The following is an 18,119-nucleotide window of genomic DNA, read 5'->3' on the forward strand; positions in this document are numbered from 1 at the left end:
CAGATTATCAAGTTCAATTTACAGATGAGAGAACAGAACCACAGAGACTCATTCAAGATCACAAAACCAGCTAATGGCAGGACTGAGGCTAGAACACAGGGCTTATCATTTCTTTTCCAGTTTCACTCTTCTGGCCAGATGGGAAGGCGCCGAAGGACAGAGACCGTGCCCTCCCTGTCCTAGTAACCTCCTTCACACTCATAATGTCGGTGTAAGTAGAGCATGCTGAGGCGCTGATACACGATGGATGCGGAGCAAGACATGCTTTTCTTTGTCTGTTGCTGTTGCAGCTCGACTGCATGGTCAAGTAGCAATTAGGTACCGTATCATAATAACGCGACAGCTAATTGTGACAAGCCTCAAATTTTTCTCTCAAGTAAGGTCACATCAAAAAATACTTACAAATAAAAAATACTTTCTTTGATTATAAGAATAATTAACAAAATATCTCAAAGTTTAGTAAGCACATCAAAAACATCATTTCATTTAATCTTTCAGCGGCCTTATTTAGTAAGCATTATTAGTATTCTCCAAATTACTAATAAGAAAAATCTCAGAGGCAAGGTAACTGCCTCAATGTCTCAAACCTAATGAGTGGGAAGGCAGGAAATTAAACAGTGCATTTCATTAAAAAGCTTAAATTCTTTCTATCACTCCTCCACAGACGAATGCTGTTTATTAAACCATGTCCAAAAACTCCTGTATTCAATACCACCAAAATGAAAATTATAATTATTACACTTAACATTCAAAATTACTATCAACTAGAATACATTTCTTAAGCAGTGTCAACGTAGTTATCACCCCTCACTGAAATGTGTCAGTGATTATAACAAAATGCGTTCCTTTTCACTGTTCGTCAGTGTATGTGGGCACAGACAGGGTGAAGGGAAAGGTTCCCTTCACGTAGCCGTGAACACTGAAATCTGTTTGGAGTAAGCAATAACAAGACTCAGAAGAGTAGTATCTTCGATAATTTTCCACACACTAAGAAACAGCTGCTCAATTTTCCTCAAAAAAAAGAAAAAAAAACCTTAGGTACAGCGAATTTTTACGAACAACACAACACTGGCTAAGGAACCCCTTGGTGCAACAAGCTCTCTTTCTATACTGATGGTTATCATTGAAACATACTGCCACCTTATGACAATTCTTTTTATATCTTAATTTTCAGAAAACTCTGTTTTAAAAAATAAACTGCCAGGAATATGACCATGAAATCCAGAAATTATCTGAAATTTAAAATAAATAAATAAATAAAAATCCCTAGCTCTACTGAAAGCAGACTGAGAAAAAAGAATGCTCTATTTAAGAGATTATTTTTAGATTTTTGAATAACACAATGATTTTGATGACATGACATACAGATTTTTAAACTCAAGAGGCCAGGATATAACTGATTATACATATATGCTGTCAATGGGCTTAAATTTTGGTTGAACTTTCCAATTACAGTTTTAGAAGTTATAGCCAAAGCATTTGCCTCTTACTGTATCTATATTACTGCGTACACACCCCCAAAAGATATAAAACTTGCAGTGGTTCTGACTGGAAGTATAGGGGAAAGAGACAATAAATTAAGAAACAATTGTACACCTGAATAAATTCCTTATTGTGTGAAATTTACAATAAAGCAAAACAAACACTGTTACTACTACCAATCAAAGCACCCGTTTGCACAGAATCCTCTGTTTGAGTGTCCAAAGCAGAAATTTCTATTGTAGCAGAAAACGTGGAGCTTTGCATCCGGCAGCTGCGTAGTTTTCTCTGTGGATCCAGCGAGCCACGCTTGTACGGGGCTGTTCCCCTCTTTGCATTAGCTCCTAAGGTACTTACTGACGAATTTATGGTTCATATTGACCAGGTATATGAGAAGTCATCACAAGCATTTTACACTCTGCTGTCGTTCCTGGCTACGTCTTACTTTTCTGCCTTATTTTCCCTTGGGCCTGACAGTACCATTTACTTCCATTTTTGTGTATATACTTGGTCCTATGGAATGAATACAGATTTTGGAAGCTGAACCACCAGAGCCAGCTCTGACTTTTACTAGCTGCAGGTCCTGATTAATTACTTCGTCTCTAGGATAAACTATATTCATAAATTAGGGCTAAAATACCTTCCTTGCATAATTATCATAATGATTAGAGATAATGACTAGAGATATGTAACATTTATTGGTGCTTGATATGTAATGGCTATTTATATAACTTAATTTCTACATTTTTTATTTCAATAAAGCTTCTGAAATCAACTTATAATGTATAGTTACAATGAATACATAACGTTCTCCAAAAAAAGCTATTTTTAAATCAGTGATGTCTTAGAATCTAGGAAACACAATATGAACTTATTGCACCGTACTTTTATACTCACCCTTGTGTTCTTTTTGAACTCAGCAGAATTATAAACAAAAATATTTCAATGAAATGCTCAGTTGAAGTTAAATCATGAATGGAGAAAAATTAGAACTAGGAAATAAATAAACAATGCAATAAAGACTTTGGCATTATAGTTTTGTGTTTTTTTTAAGTTGACAATTCACTAAAGTTTTCCATTTTGTTTAAAAGTTATATGCAAAGGAACAAAAATTCAGGAAAGAATTTGTGTACAATAACACATTAGTTAACACTTAGTTTAATTACTGATTTGCTGTTTGCCCAAAGTTTTAATCAAGAGAGTTCTTACATGTGGATAATAGTGGAGACATCTGTAAAAGTTAGTGCCACATTTAGCTCCTCTAGGCACCACAGCACCTGGTGACGCCACGGGGAAGAAATCATGGATACTTCTTGAACATACTGCAGCAGCTGTCAGCTCAGAAGGAGGTAAATTCTAAGTTCCACCAAGCAAGTAGTACTCCACAAAACCTCATTCTGTCCTTTCTTTTAACTGAAAAGAAGCCAGATGGAAACATGCAACTTGTCAAATTGCACATAAAGAATTACTATAAATCGTACTGCATGGGTCTTTGTGTGTTTAGCTTTAAATACTTGGCCGTTCAATTTTCAGAATACTTTCACTGACATTTTAAATAAACTAAAGATGCCTGATGCTATTCCAGGTAAAGACGATACCGGATCTCTAAGAGAATACGATAAATGTACAGTCAACGGGAATGTGTTTGTATCCTTAACATAGTATCATAAGAAAGAAATTAAAGGCATCATTCTGGAAGCTGAATGTCCAGAATGACCATGGCTGCAGCATGACTAGCCATCTCTCACAACAGCTAATGGTGCAATCCGCGTGGCGCGCACAGCCACGGAAATCCAGAAAACAAGCATTATTCATGATACAGCAATCCTAGCTGTGCTGGTATGGCTAAACCTCCCTCTGTATCTCCATTACAGACTTCTGCCTCCATCCATTATATGAAATTACCATAATAATTTTAAATATACTGTGGCCAGATTTAATTGTTAACATGTACAAAGATCAGGAACTAGTAATTTTGTAATGTAGTTTGCTACCAAAAATTACTTAATGATTTTGAGATCACAAGATGCCTTTCATAAAATTGGACATATAATTATTCGATATCCAGAGTTCAAGCTTTAGTTCAAGGATGCCACTGGGAATGCGTTCATCTGTCCATCCATTCTCTTATGCCTGCATAAAGACACCTGTTGATTACCTAACTATATAACATACACCACACATTTTTCATCGGGTCATCCCTTCAACATCACTAGCATTCCTTTAATAGCCGGAGTCTAGTTTAGGGTAGGAAAAATACTCTACCAAATCTAAAATGGACTGATCTGTATCAAGAACCTGTATCATGTCATAAATAGACTCCACTGGGTGTGATGTCTTAATGGTGGAGTGCCAGATCCCCGGATCCCGGTGAGCATTCATAGCATGTCTCACAAAACTCTGTGGTATAAACAATTTCTTAGCAGTTTCTTAATGACACAGATTTTTTTGCTTTTCTTCTATATAAAGCCTAAGACTTACATAAATGATTTTACAAAGTCAACTCTCATTCTTCTATACCAATAATAACACATCTTAATGTGGTTAATCAACACTAAACAGTATTTTGTTAATAATATTATCCACTTTTCAAATGCTTATAATTTCACAACATTATTTAAATTCAACGACCACATCATTCACGGAGAACACGCATCTTTACTCCCACAGATGAGAAAGCTGAGCCTCACAACGCTTCCGAGAGCTGCCTGAGATCACACGGAAAGCAAGAGTACTGGGATCCTGACGAATGGCTTCCTGTTTGTGTCCAGCCCATGTCTCATTCCAGCCCCTTATTCCCTGATAAGGCTTCTAGGCAGAAAAGTTAAATGCTAGAATGTGTTCTTTTGTATACATTGTAAAGGAACCACTAAGGGACAGAAAAATTAAACTTCAGTTGTTGAGGCCAGAAGCCCAGCCACTGGTTCCTGCTTTCACTCTTCATCTAACAGATGCACAGAGAGCCGCTGCGAAGCAGCTGTGCGCGGGCGGCACAGTTCGCGCTGCCCGGCTTCTGTGAGTCACCGCGCTCACCGCAGGAGAGGCGCCCAGACTCGCCACTTCTATCATCCTCACTCCTTTACAGGTCATTTCACCTCGCCTTCCTTTTCAAGCCACCATCCTGTTTCCGTCTGTGGCACCAGACAGCTGACGTGGTTAGAGGCACAAACGATGGCAGTGGCTGCAGCCTTGCCTGGCGCGGGCCGTACGGGAGGGCCTTGTGCCCGGGAGCCACCTGGTTCCTGGAGATGCAAGCTGTCCGCTGAGAGCCCTTGACTGTCTTCAGGTAGGACGTCTGCACTGGGAATCACCCATTTGCTGGGGACACTGCCACGCACACTCGCTTTTCTCCCCCCGCAACCAGGCTGCACTCCCACTTCACCCAGTTGCCTGTTCACATCGAAGCCTCCCCAGGAAAGCACAGAAAGCGAACGTGGCGCAAAGGCAAGGGGGCGGGGGTGGGGACGGGCCCCCCAGAAACACGCTACAGAATCGTACCTACTGTTGTACATAGACCCGCTCTAGCATAAACAGGATTAATTAAGTAATTTATAAACGGTAAACTATTTTCCTTGGCTACATTTGGAAAACAGAACAAATGACCAAACTCCTTTTTTGCATTTGTCCATATGTAGCAGGCCTGAGAATATATTCCCTGAATATCAGTTGGCAGTATCATCAGGGTGTTGCTATGGTTCTTTGTGACTCAAAATGTAAAACGTGAGCCAACGTAATGAAGGCACAATCCTAGAGAAATGTGCAATGACGTGGCAGACACTCAAGAATTCTTTTTCTCTTATTGAAGTATAGTTGCTGTACAATGTTATGTAAGCGACAGGTGTGCAATGTAATGATTCATAATTTTTAAAGGTGATACTCCACTTATAGTTATTATAAAATATTGGCTGTATTCCCCATGTTGTACAAAACACTCTTGTAGCTTATTTTACACCCAATGTAGTTTGTACCTCTTAGTCCCCTACTCTAAATCGCCCCTCCCCTTTTCCTCTCCCCACTGGTAACCAGTAGCGTGTTCTCTGTATCCGTGAGTCTGCTTTTTTTGTTGTTCTATTCACTAGTTTGTTATATTTCTTAGATTCCACATGTAAGTGATATCATACAGTATTTATCTTTCTCTGACTGACTGATTTCCCTTAGTATAATGCCCTCCAAGTCCATATATGGTGCTGCAAATGCCAAAATTTCACTTTTTATGGCTGAACAGTATTCCATTATATACAGTGTAATGTATAATAAAGTCATATTCCATTGTATAGAGTGAGGGGGAGGGTTTTCTTGGGGAGAAGCACAAAATGTTAACATTTATAATTTTTATGTTACCTATCTCTCATTCTCTTCCAAGTTCTTATAGAATCAAGGCTATTAAACACAAAAACAGAAGAGAAAACTTTGATCATGACAAAATGATTTTTGAATAGTCATGACTACAAATGATTGGTTTCTTCTACAATGTAAAGAACTCCATGGCCCAATGTACTGATAATCTTATTTTTAAAAATAGTTTTATACAAGCTGCCTTAGACCATAGGAAATCAGATGTGCTTTCCTTATTGGGTTGAGGGGCAAGGGACTGTCACCCCAGAGATGATGCTGATAAATAAGGCAGGAATTTACACTATTTTACAGTCAGGCAAGAATAAGAAGACATCACTTTTGGGGATTACAAAGCTAAGGGAGGAAGAGAGAATAAGATGACAACTTGTTCAATGGAAGACCATTCCTCTCTTCGTATCAGTACTTTACCCTGAACCCCAGGCCTGTCCCCATGTCATGGTAATAAAAAGCATCAGCTTTTCCACACAATTGCTCGTACTTTTAATAAAATCATGTTTCCCAGGGCAACAGAGACTATCTCAGGAGAAGAAAGCTCAGAGTAGAAACAATAAACATAGGTTTGGTTTAAGGAGCAGAACTGAGACCTTGCTGAAATTGTCATCCTCTTACGTCTCTTGTTAGTGATGGCAGTAACAGTTTACAAGAACGTGAGTCACTTTATGGGGCAACCAATCCGCTGTGCAACCCATGATCTCATTTGAATTTCTATTCCTAAGAGATAAAAAATGTTCGATATGGGAGGAACAGTAAGTGAAAGTAAAACTAAGGCATCTCAAATCACAGTGACCATCATCTCTCCAACAATAATGTTTCCTTAGGTACGAGCCATTTTCCTTTCTTAAAAATTATTCCTGTAGGATAAATAAAACCAAATTTTCAGCTCTTCATAGTAACAGTTGAAAGTACTGATCTCTATGCAGGAAGTTAGCCTCCCTGTCAAAAAGCTCCACGGAATCTATGAAGTAGCTCTTCAGAGGAAAAGGACAAGAGAAGACCCTGAAGCCTCTAAGTTTATTAAGAAACATGTAAACATACACAATTTTACAAGACTAAGCCATTGTCTTCAAGAAGTGGAGCACATATGTATTCTGGGAGGTTCTCACTTAATAAAACAGGGTACTAACCAACCAGGTTATGTTTCCTATGACTCATAAGGGCTCTAGGGAAGCCCTGCCTCTCATAGATGGTCCATGTTCAAAAATATGGCCCCTCTCTTTGCTCGCCTTTCAGAACGTCCTCTCTATCTACTTCTATGAAAAACAGGTGAGGAATTCATGTTACCAGGTTGACTAGGCTGACGACATTGTGCAAAGTGGCATTGTTATGAGACTGTGATTTAGATGGTCATCACACCAACTTCTTAATATCGCCATCATTTGTAGTGTTGAGTACATATGAACAAAAATAGCCAATACATAAAAATGTGTGTCCAGAATTTTAACAGCAACAGAAGCTGGGGAAGGAATTCCTGTGTTGGTAACTTCTGTGTCAGGAAATAATGTGCAGCTATGGTGTACACAGAGTTCTGACTTAAACACACACAACTACATTTGTAAAATATTTGTTGTTTAGTCTTTATTTACTAAAAACAGTAAATGAGAATATAGCTAACTCAGACTTTGTAGAAGGGAGAAAACAGAGCAGCACAATGAAAATAACCCTTCCAACAAGCGTCAAGTACCACAAAGTCCATTAAATACTTAATTTAATTAATATGCATATTTCATCGGTCGTTGTGATAACGTTTACCACATTTTAAAGGGCTGTTACTGAATATGAGAAAGATCAAAAATGCGTCTTTTGGAGTATGTATCACAGACAGGACACACGTCCCCTCTACTCCTATCACACAAAGCAATCTGGGCCATTGTTTTATGCTATGCATATTATTCAATTCAAATATATATTTAGAGTAGTATTTTACAAATGGAAGAAAATAACCACTTACACACACATTTGTGATTCAGAGCTTTCATTTCGGCAATGACACCCATCCATCAATAGTCTTTCAAGCCATATGTTTTTAGAGCAGTTCTCCAAACACAGAGGGAACGTAAATATGCAGTGAGTTTCAAGCACACCAGATACCTCAGTGTTTATTAACAGATCTTTATGAGAGCTGGAAGAGAAAGATGACCTTTCCTTATAGGTCACTGCCTCCTGACTGAAATAACGTGTGCCCAGTTTGGCCTTTAAATCTTAGGTCACCAAATGCCTCCGCCAAATTAAAAAAAGAAAAAGGGAAAAAAAGACAGCATTTCTCCAAAAATATTCAATTTAAAACAACTTCATAGAAGATGAATGGCATTTAAATTTTATTACTCTAAGAAGAACAAAGCCATTTGTTTAAAAAAAGCATTCCCTTCTCCTTTTACAACACATTTATTAGCAATCATTACCTTACCAATCCCACTAAACATGGTAGCTGGTGCCCAAAGATATTTAACAATATCTCTAAGGAAACCCATACCTTCTCTTAAAATACAAATGAAAAAAAAAAAGTGATATATAAAAATATTTACATTTGTGATTCGTAAGTAGCTTTTACTTCTCCACAAAAGACATCACCCTTGTAAATAATACTTTTTAATAAAGCATAAAGATAAAATGTGCCCAGTCCTCTCTAAATTATTGTAATGTTCTCATTTAAAACCACCATCTGTCAGAGATTATCTTATTTTACACCAAGGGAACATCCATGAAATATTCATCCTCCTCATCCTGGAAATGTGCTCCTCCAAGATCAGGACCCTACCTGAGGAGATGTTGGTACCAGTCACTGTATTAGCTCGTCTCTGAACGAAGCTTAGAATGGACACCAGAGAAGCTTACACCTGAAGAGGAGCATTCTTCCAGGGCTGAAGAGAGTGATTTCTGCGGACTGCTACTAATTTACACATTCTGAGGCCACTGAGTTGATTTTCGCTATCTTGGCAACGAGCAGTTATCACTTATTTTACTTGATTTAAAAATAGCAAAAATTTACAAAGGTAAAGTTTGTTGAAATACAGCATATACCTGCAAGAATTTGGGTGGAACTAAAAAGCTCATGCTGGCATAACTGCTGAGAAGGAAAACTGGGTAAATTGTTCTCTTCTTGCATGGAAGTTCCTAACTTCTAGACTACTTAATTACAGCTTCATATTTTATGCTTTATTTCCCCTGGCTTTGGGGAAAAGCAAAGAATACACAGGTCACTGTGAACTAAGGACTTAAAATATTCATGCTGCCTTCTACTCTCCATACAATAGTAATGAGAAAATTGAACATTCTCTTCAATTACAGGAAAAAAAAAACTACTACAAATTTCAACTTATATATACACACAAATAATGCCTAAATGCAAGAAGAAAATAAAGTCTCCCCTCTCATTTTACAGATTTCCCAGTAGGATACTTCATATAGGCAGTAATAACACCTGAAAGCATAACTTAATAAGCCATAATTGCATCTATGTCTAAAGTACAATGGAAAAGTGAGACTTTCCTCCTAAACAGTGAAATTGATCATAATGGCAATACTTTGGAAAGAAAGAAGTTTTGAAGACACTATATCATAACTGCTGGCTTAAACTGTCAACCTGCATTTCTAGTCTTCATTTAGAATAGTGGCAGTCTTCCATGGCAAGGCTCCCCTGCTAGGCTGTGATGCATGGAGAAGAAGAAAGAGGGCTATTTACAAGATTCAGCTTAGCCTTAGGCACAGAAGTAGCGAACACTTTCAAGAAGGATTCTTGGCAAAGACTAGAAGTCTAAGATACAAAATTCAAAATAATGATCCTTCTGCAATTTTTATGATGTCCTCTACCTCAAAAACAAAAACAAAAACAAAAAAAAAAACCCTAAAGTCTTATGGGAAATTCTGAACAAACAGAAGTTCAATTGAGTAAAGCTGTAGTAATAAAAGTACTTTTAAAAATAGAACTAATGACTCAAAATGTTCTTTGCTAAGAACAGAAAATATTTCATATGTTAAGTGCCAGAATACATGTGCATTAACATTGATATCATCATTCTCAATACATCTGCACAGAGTTCACTCTGCCATTGACCATCATTGGTCACCTAATGCACACACCTGAGAGACGAAGTTTAATAAGAAGTCTTGCCCTAGGAAGATCATACCATAGTGGGAAGATAGGCATTAATAGGTTGAAACAATAACTGTAACACAATGTAACAACTGCTCTATTAGTAATAGGTGACAGATCTTCAGAGGGAGCCACAATCCCTCCCATCCTTGTGTGTGTGTGCTGCTTCTCCCTTTGAGAGACAGAGTCTGTTTCCTCTTGAATCAAGACTGCATTTGTGACCTCCAGTAACCGGTGAAATGGTGGCAGAAGGGACGCTCTATCAGTTCCAAACCAAGGCCTAGCAGCTTTCACTTCTGCTCTCCTGGAATCCAGCTCCGTGCTACGTGATGTTAGGCTGGGCACTGGAGGATGAGAGGCCTTGTGGGAGAGCCGTGTGAGCAAGACCGCCCGGTCACCCAGGCGCCAGCTGAGCCCCACGGGGACGCAGCCGCACCGGTGAGCCCAAGCAGGACCAGCAGCAGGACGAGCTGGCTGAGTGCAGCCACATGAGCTGTCAGAAACAATGAACTGTTGTTTTAGGCCAGGAAGTTTTGGATGGTTTGTTATACAGCAATGGATAAATGATACAAAAATACAGAAAAAGTAATCACAGAGTTCATATGCCTTTAGAACCTAACCTGATTTTTCCCAAGAACAATCAGCTAGAAAAGGGCAAAAAGCCAACTCCTGCATTCTCACCAAGGACAGGAGCACAGTCTAAAGGCAAAGCACGAGCTCTGTCCTCCAGCTGAACACAAGATCCTGACTGACTATGAACCACCTTAATCAACACGAGAGGTGACCTGCATCAGTGGTGCACATCCGTACCGTCGTTCAGTAATAAATTCACACTGAGCCAGAATCTGGCAAAGGTTCACGTGACAGCCCCAATTTGAAATATTACAATTAATCTGCTAACTATTCAGTATTAAAAGTTTGAAAGGGCTATCCATGTATTACATTTCAGAAACTAACATAACAGGACCATATAAGCTGAGCCTCCTTCAAAATTGCTTTATTTGAGCTATGGTTTAATGATATGGCTTCTGATTTTACTGGGAGCATCAGTCATTGAACAGCATTTCTTTTTTTTTTTTTTTTTGTAAAACTGAATGATAAGTTATAACTCACATACTTACTATCGATTACTAGGATACAAAAACCTGCATGCTAAATTCTAGTAGTTTAATTTCTGGGAAAATAGTTTATGAATATGAATTTTAGGTTTTTCTTCCCAGCAAATAAAGCATATTTTTATTATGGATGTTAAATAAAATTTTAAATAGCCCCATTTCTTTTTTTCGGCTTTTCTCTCACCTCCCACACTTCCTTCTCAGCCCATGGGATCTCATGCTGGCCTGAGTTCCTTCTGCTACTTCACAATTTTCTCAATTCCCCAGAAAAGCAATATTTGAATAACAAAATTAAGTATAACATAAATGTGTCTTTTCAGATATACCTCCCAAAGGACTCCGTGTCCCCAGATCACTCAACTCTTTCCCCCATACCAACACGTTCAGTCTCTGAGTACAGCTGGTCTCAGCTAGCTATTAGCAAGAAAGTTTTAACACAAAATGATTAATAAAAATACTGCTTTAAATCTCTGATACACTTAGAGATGGGTGTTTTTGAAAAATCAAGGAGGGAGGCCTTCAACAGTGCAAGGGAGAAAACCAAGTTACGGAGAAGAGAAGTGCACAGGCGGTACCCAGGTGGTACCTAGGCTCACGCACGGCAGGGGCTGGGGGTTCTGCCTCTGGAGGAGAACAAGGTGACTGGGACCCACAGTAACGGGAAGGTGGTACCTATGTTGTGAACCTCACCCACCTCCCTCAGGAAATCTTCAGTAATTTCCGCACTGCTTGCTAACAATTCCTAAGAGAGAACTCTTGCTGGTGATGAAGAAACGTGGTAAATTCTGTCTCAGAGTTAGTCTGGGCTCAGAACAGACACTACTCACAGACCCAGCTGGCTGCAGAATTATATTCTTTTTAAACAGAAAAGGTGCTGCTGGAAGAGGTCACTCTTCTTGCATAAGAAGGAGAGCGATGATATTAGTATTCTAGTCTCTAAAAGTTCTTTCTTAAACATTTTGGAAAGGAAGGCACAACCCCTGGAGGGATCCTGCCTTGGGGACCCAGGAGAGAATGGATTTCCTAGAGAATCTATGCATTTCAAACAAAAATACCATGTTTCCACGGAGGGCACAGAATATTCTGCAACAATGTGATTTATATGGTTCCCTTGCTTTTTTGACATTCGTTTCAGAGCAACTGCCTGAATACATTCTATTTTTTGGCAAAATGTGGATAATAATATATGTTGGAAAAGTAAAAACAGCGTGATTATTTTCTATGTTCTCCTATTATTTGAATGTTACTTGTTACTCTCTTTACATCTCTTCTTTACCCTTCTTAAGAATTCTTCAAAATATTAGATTCATATATGATCAGTTATACTGGAAAAAGCAGAATAACTACAGAGGACACTCTGTTGAGTTCAAAATATTCAGTTAGAAAAAACCAATTCATCATTTAATCAGAGTTATAAGCATGATTAAGGATTATCTACAATTTTTACATAGTACATGTCCTTCTTTGCTTTAGTACAAACTTCAATCAAAAATAGGTTTTCAATTATCTATTAAATTATCATCATATATTTCATAAATAGTTAAGTTACTGTATTGAGCTTATAACTTCTATTTATATGAAATATCCAAAATAGGCAAATCCATAGAAATAGAATATAGACTAGTGGTTACTCAGGCCTGGGGTGAGAGGGGGACCAGAGAAGGATGACTAATGGGTACAGGTTTCCTTTGGGGGTGACAAAAATGTTCTATAGTTGATTGTGGTGATGACTGCTTAACTCTATGACTACAGTAAAACCCACTGAATTACATACTTTTTTTAAAAGTGTGTCTAAATATGAGCTTGATATACAATATAAATAAATACTCAATAGGACAGATCAGTTATACCCACAGTTTCTCAAGAGGCACCAGCCACGTTTTGAAAGGAACGACTTCTTTGTGTGTTGAGATACCTGGCATCCGTGATGCCCTCCTGTTAGATGCCAAAGCACCACCCATCACTGTGACAGCCAAAAACGCCTCCCCACATTGCCAGCTCCCCAGTTAAGAACTACCAGATTCACTTTGTAATTAAGGAGGGAATAAAAATCTTCCACAAAACTGAAACCACTGAAACCTCTGCTTAACTTGGAGGCCACAGTAATCCGCTTTGCAGCTGTGGCGCTAGCAGCACTGTAACAAGCCCTACGGTCTGGTGTGTATTTATAGCAGAGCTGCGCCCAACAGTTTTGAAGGAGTGAGAAGTTTGCATCTGTGATAATACAGAAAGCTTACAGAAAAACCATGCTTAAGTCGAGTAACTGCATCACGGTCTGCAAATGAATCAACAGGCCCCAGGTACAGTTCTTTTCACCACTTCAAAGTCCTCTTTCTCTGAGAAGAACATTTAAAAGATACACTAAACTAATTCACTGCAGTCGGTAACCCACATTTGTGGACAAGAGGAAAACAAATACTTTACAGACGTGTGTAAAGCTATTCTGATCACTGAAATTTGTTCACTTAAATACTCAGCTACATCAATATTTTATTAGATCTTTCTTTTTTGTTAAATTGTGGGGAAAGACAAGGAAATAGGAATATAGAGGAGGAGATAGTGATGGGGAAAGAAAAAAAAACAAACAAACCTTTTCAATTCTCAATTGCTCTAGGAAACACAGTGCTCATACTATATTGGGCTTAGGAAACTGATTTCAAAAATTATAAGTATTTTTTAAATGAGGGAATAGATTTCATGCTCCTTAATAGCTCAAAGTCAAACAGAACCTTCCTGTGCTAATCTCTGTCAATGCAGTTGTGACGCAGTAAAGATACTTCAACTAATGTTTGTTGTAGGCCCACTGGACAGAAAGGACTGTACTGTAAAAAGAACTTCACCACAGACACTCTCCTGACACCAGCTTAGTCGTGGGCCTTGCCCAGCTCCCAGAGACAAAAAAGTATCAGGCAGCAGCAGATCTTTCTTGTTCTAAATATTTTCCATATGTACTTTCTAACTTAGTCTCACAGCATTTCAGCAGCAGCAGCTCCGCTTTACCAGCAAAGAAACACTGAGCCTCAATGATGTCACACTACCCATAAACGCCATCAAAATATAACAGAACAGTGGTGATTAATAAAGTAAGCCTGAGGCTCAGTTAACGTTCTTTTTCTTCGTGGGAGTTACCAGTGTTGGGTAACCTCAAAATGGGTAGCAGAAAAAAGACAGGGGAGAAAAAAAGTTTCCATTCGTAATTTCTCATCCTCTCTAAAAAGACATTAAGCCACTGGAGGCATTTTAAAGCACAGTCATCATCATTCATTCATTCATTCAACAAATATACCTACCGACAACCAATGCATCAAATTATTTTATCCATCATGCATCATTTTTGGAATAATAAATAAACATACAATCAACTATTGAACATTTAGTTAAAAATGTTAACTGTAAGTCATATGTGAGTAGTAGTAATAGAATATATAAAATATTTTAAAAAGCAAACTAAAGTAGAATGGAGAATAGTGTACATTGCAGCAAATAACTAGAACAAATTTTCCTACATAAATTTGATGTTCTTTTATATACGTTTACCTTTTGTATATAAATCTTACATATGAAATCTTAACAACTACACTTTCTGACATGGTGAACAAGTAAAATTTCACATGCATTCATCAGTGTAGTGTTTTTTAAAATAATGAGCATAGTATATATATTCATGTATAGGAGTGCTTAACTTTTACTTAATATATATACATGCTCAACAAAGATAGTATAAAATATGAATTTCGTTCTCTGAGGAATTCATTTATTAACAATTACTGTTATAACAGTGATTTCATGCCTCAGTTTGTTGTACACAGACATAATGAAATACGATTTCTTATTCTAATAAAATGCAATAAAAATGATTTTCCCTGTGTTACTATTGTTATTTTAAAGTCTCCCTATAAATCTTCTTCTGCTAATAAGGCAGTATTTCATCAAGGGAGGCCCCATTACAGACATAGCAACGATGATAACATATTAAAACTTTTATTGTACAGCTTAAAATTCACTTTCTCCTTTAATCTACGGATCAATTCTGTTAGGTAGATATTATTACTATCCCCCATTTTATAGACGGAAATATGGAGGCTTAAGGAAGTTGTTTTGATTATGTCAATCACACAGCTAGTTAAGAAAGTTGGGTAACATTCATTTTCCTCAGTACTTTTAACCACATTAAACTGACCCCTCTATTCAACATATGGATTTAATTTTCTATGAAAAATAAGGTTGTAATATCTCACTCCACACTCATTGCATATTTAAAATGTCCTGTTAATACTCCAGGAGAATCTATGTTTTAGTCTTTATGTATTTTTTGATGTAAATAAACAACCTAATTGTGGACAAGACTTATACAGAAAAATATTGTCACCCCAGTTCACTGTAACTCTTCCTGAATGCCAGTATAAATATTAGTCCATGTTGCTACCTGTGAAAAAAAGGCGTCAAGGGGATTCTGCGCCAACGAGGGGAGAATGTAAAGGAAGAGACGATGGGAAAGAGGGGTAAGAAGGAAGAGGCAGAGAAACAGGGAGAACAAGCATCCAGCTGCAGTGATATGAATTATGTGCTTAGTTACCACAAAAGTGGTAATTACACTGTAACTCCATGGGAACAAGTGGTAATTTCACAGCGCCTCACATTACTGTTACCGTCCTGTATCCTGATAACTGTGAAATTAATTTGTGGCACTACTGTAAGTGTTGGCCATAAGCTGTTCCCTTGGTAACAGTATTATGCTACCATAGAGAAGGAATGTTTGGCAGTAAAATGGACAGCTGCAAGCCGATTATACAGGGGGAAGCTTCTATCTAAATACACATAGCATAGCAGTCAGCCTTGGGAAAACTACATGGCTCACCAAAAGAGTTCTCTCTGTTCACTGTCCATATCTGTTGACTGTAGTTAGTTCAAATAAATAGCAAGTAATGATCAAATTACCAGTTTATATTTAGCAACAGGGCCTTCTTATCTTAAAAAAAAAACTGCAAGGAGAAAGCACAAAAATATAACACATTTATCTTGCTCTCTTTCCTCTCTCCTCCTCTGAAATTATTACTATGCTACTGGAAGTCATACAAATGTATGCACACACACACACACACACACACACACGCTTCAATGAAAAGCATGCAAGCAGCAGATAGCTATGCGGCCCTTAGGTACAAACAAAGATAACAGACGTATTTTTAAAACAATTTTGCTTAAGGAAATTCATTTAAGAAGGAAGATCTGTTACATCTGCAGTCTACCACCTTCAAAGTCACAGAAGGAAAAGTTGAGCATTTGGCCAGAAGGATAGCAGCTTACATTTCTACTTTTTCTTCTTTACCATGAAATATGAGAGAGACCATACACTAAAATGGAAAAGCATAAATACATGATATCATAAGAAACTCTGAATTAGAGGTGTGTGTTTTAAAAGCCATGCATCCCGTGCTTTGGGTGGCTTAACAACCCAGAGGCAGAGGCCAGATTATCCAGCGCACCCCTTTTTTTTCATAACACCAACCAGGCTGAGTATCATTCCAGAATGATGAGAAACTGGCTGGGCATACAGTTTAGGGTCGCTGACACTCACATGTCTATGCTAAACCAAGCATCATGAGACTGGCATGATTTTGCCATTTTTCAGATAGGAAATTAAGATGTGAATCCTTCAGAGTTCACTAAGTCTTTTTAAAAATCTGTTTCTACTTTGGAAGTGATCAAACTGTACCTAGAGATATAACTGCATCTTAAGATTTATGACAAGACTTTGATGAGTAGTGTTTCCCTATATATGGAACGCAAGGTTAATAGTTACTAGAAAATCTTTTATTTGGCGTATCGGAGGTTTATGTCAGCCAAAACAACTAACTTTGGGAACTATTCGGTTCTGACAAGTTCAGAAGAAAAGTTAAATAGCAGACAGAAATGCAGTCATGTGAGTTGGCTCCTATCCACCAATCCCTTTTCTCCCCAAGTACCTGGTACATAGTAGGTTTACAATATTTGCTGAATAATTGAATAAATATTCTCAAAATCCTTATTTGGCCATATTCCCAATAAGGACATAGTCCTAACCGACATTAGACCATCCCCTCTGACATCTACTTCTCCAGAGCCATTCTCCTCATTTAGATCTCTGAGCCTGTCTCTCTGCAATATCTTGGAAAAGATCAATGAGAAGAGGATTTAGAGGCTTTCATTTTATTTTATTTTATTTTTATAAAAACTAACCACACTTAGGGTAACCACAGACTAAGCTAATAAACCATGGTTTAACAGAATTCTCCGTGACAGTCCAATAAATGGTGAAATAGTTTTTGCTATTATGCATCTACCACCCCTTCAGTGTACACCATGGGCAAGTGTCTTCACCGCCTGAATGTCAGCTTCCTTATACAGAAAATGGGTATGATAATAGCACCTATATCACGGGATTATTATTAGGGAGAAACAAGACGATCCATGCAAAGTACTTAGCACAGTATTGAAAAACAGGAAGATCACAATAAACATTTGTTATTGTTAGATTTTACTAAATAAACACCTCTAAAAAACTTAAGACATATTCATTACAGTAATTAAACTGTACCCGCCATACCATACAGCCCATATATGTTCCAAACATTTGCTGAATAATCTTCTATGTACCAGGAACTAAAGGTGGTACTGAAAAAATAGCAGACTTTAGTGTCAAGCAGGCAAGAGTATAAGTTTTAACTTTGTCACTTAAGAGAATTCCCACCTGCAAATGATTGAAACTTTTTGAATCTTAATTTTCTATCTATAGAAAAGAATAGAGATTAGAAGTGTCCACTTGTTATTTATTGTTGTAAAATAAAATTCATACTTGTTTCCATAGCCAACAGGTCGTATACACACTTAGAGCTCATCTTCCGCCACCCAGCGCCATCGACACTACCTTCTTCCGAGTCCTCAAACATGCCAAGCTTGGCGGCCCTGGGAGCTCGTGTGCTTCACCTCAGTGGTACCCCTCCCCTCCTCACCCATGGACATCAACATGGGGCCCAGGATTTATGCAATGGTCAGAGAGGCACATTACATCAACTAAAATTAGGTTCCCAGGAAGTTCA

General features: G+C 37.9%; 1 protein-coding gene and 1 long non-coding RNA gene across 5 annotated transcripts in view; both read right to left on the reverse strand.

Moving 5' to 3' along the window:
• The window catches only part of DPYD (dihydropyrimidine dehydrogenase), a 720,433-nt gene that overhangs the window by 581,885 nt on the left and 120,429 nt on the right, over positions 1-18,119 (reverse strand). The gene's annotated exons all lie outside the window — the stretch shown is intronic.
• On the reverse strand, positions 385-18,059 carry LOC116665900. Its single transcript, XR_004322680.1, has 3 exons — positions 15,010-18,059; positions 9,994-9,998; positions 385-397 (listed from the first exon to the last, which is right to left on the reverse strand). It is a non-coding gene; the product is annotated as an uncharacterized LOC116665900 (long non-coding RNA).

Source organism: Camelus ferus, chromosome 9, assembly GCF_009834535.1.
Source record: "Camelus ferus isolate YT-003-E chromosome 9, BCGSAC_Cfer_1.0, whole genome shotgun sequence".
In the NCBI taxonomy this organism is placed as follows: domain Eukaryota; kingdom Metazoa; phylum Chordata; class Mammalia; order Artiodactyla; family Camelidae; genus Camelus; species Camelus ferus.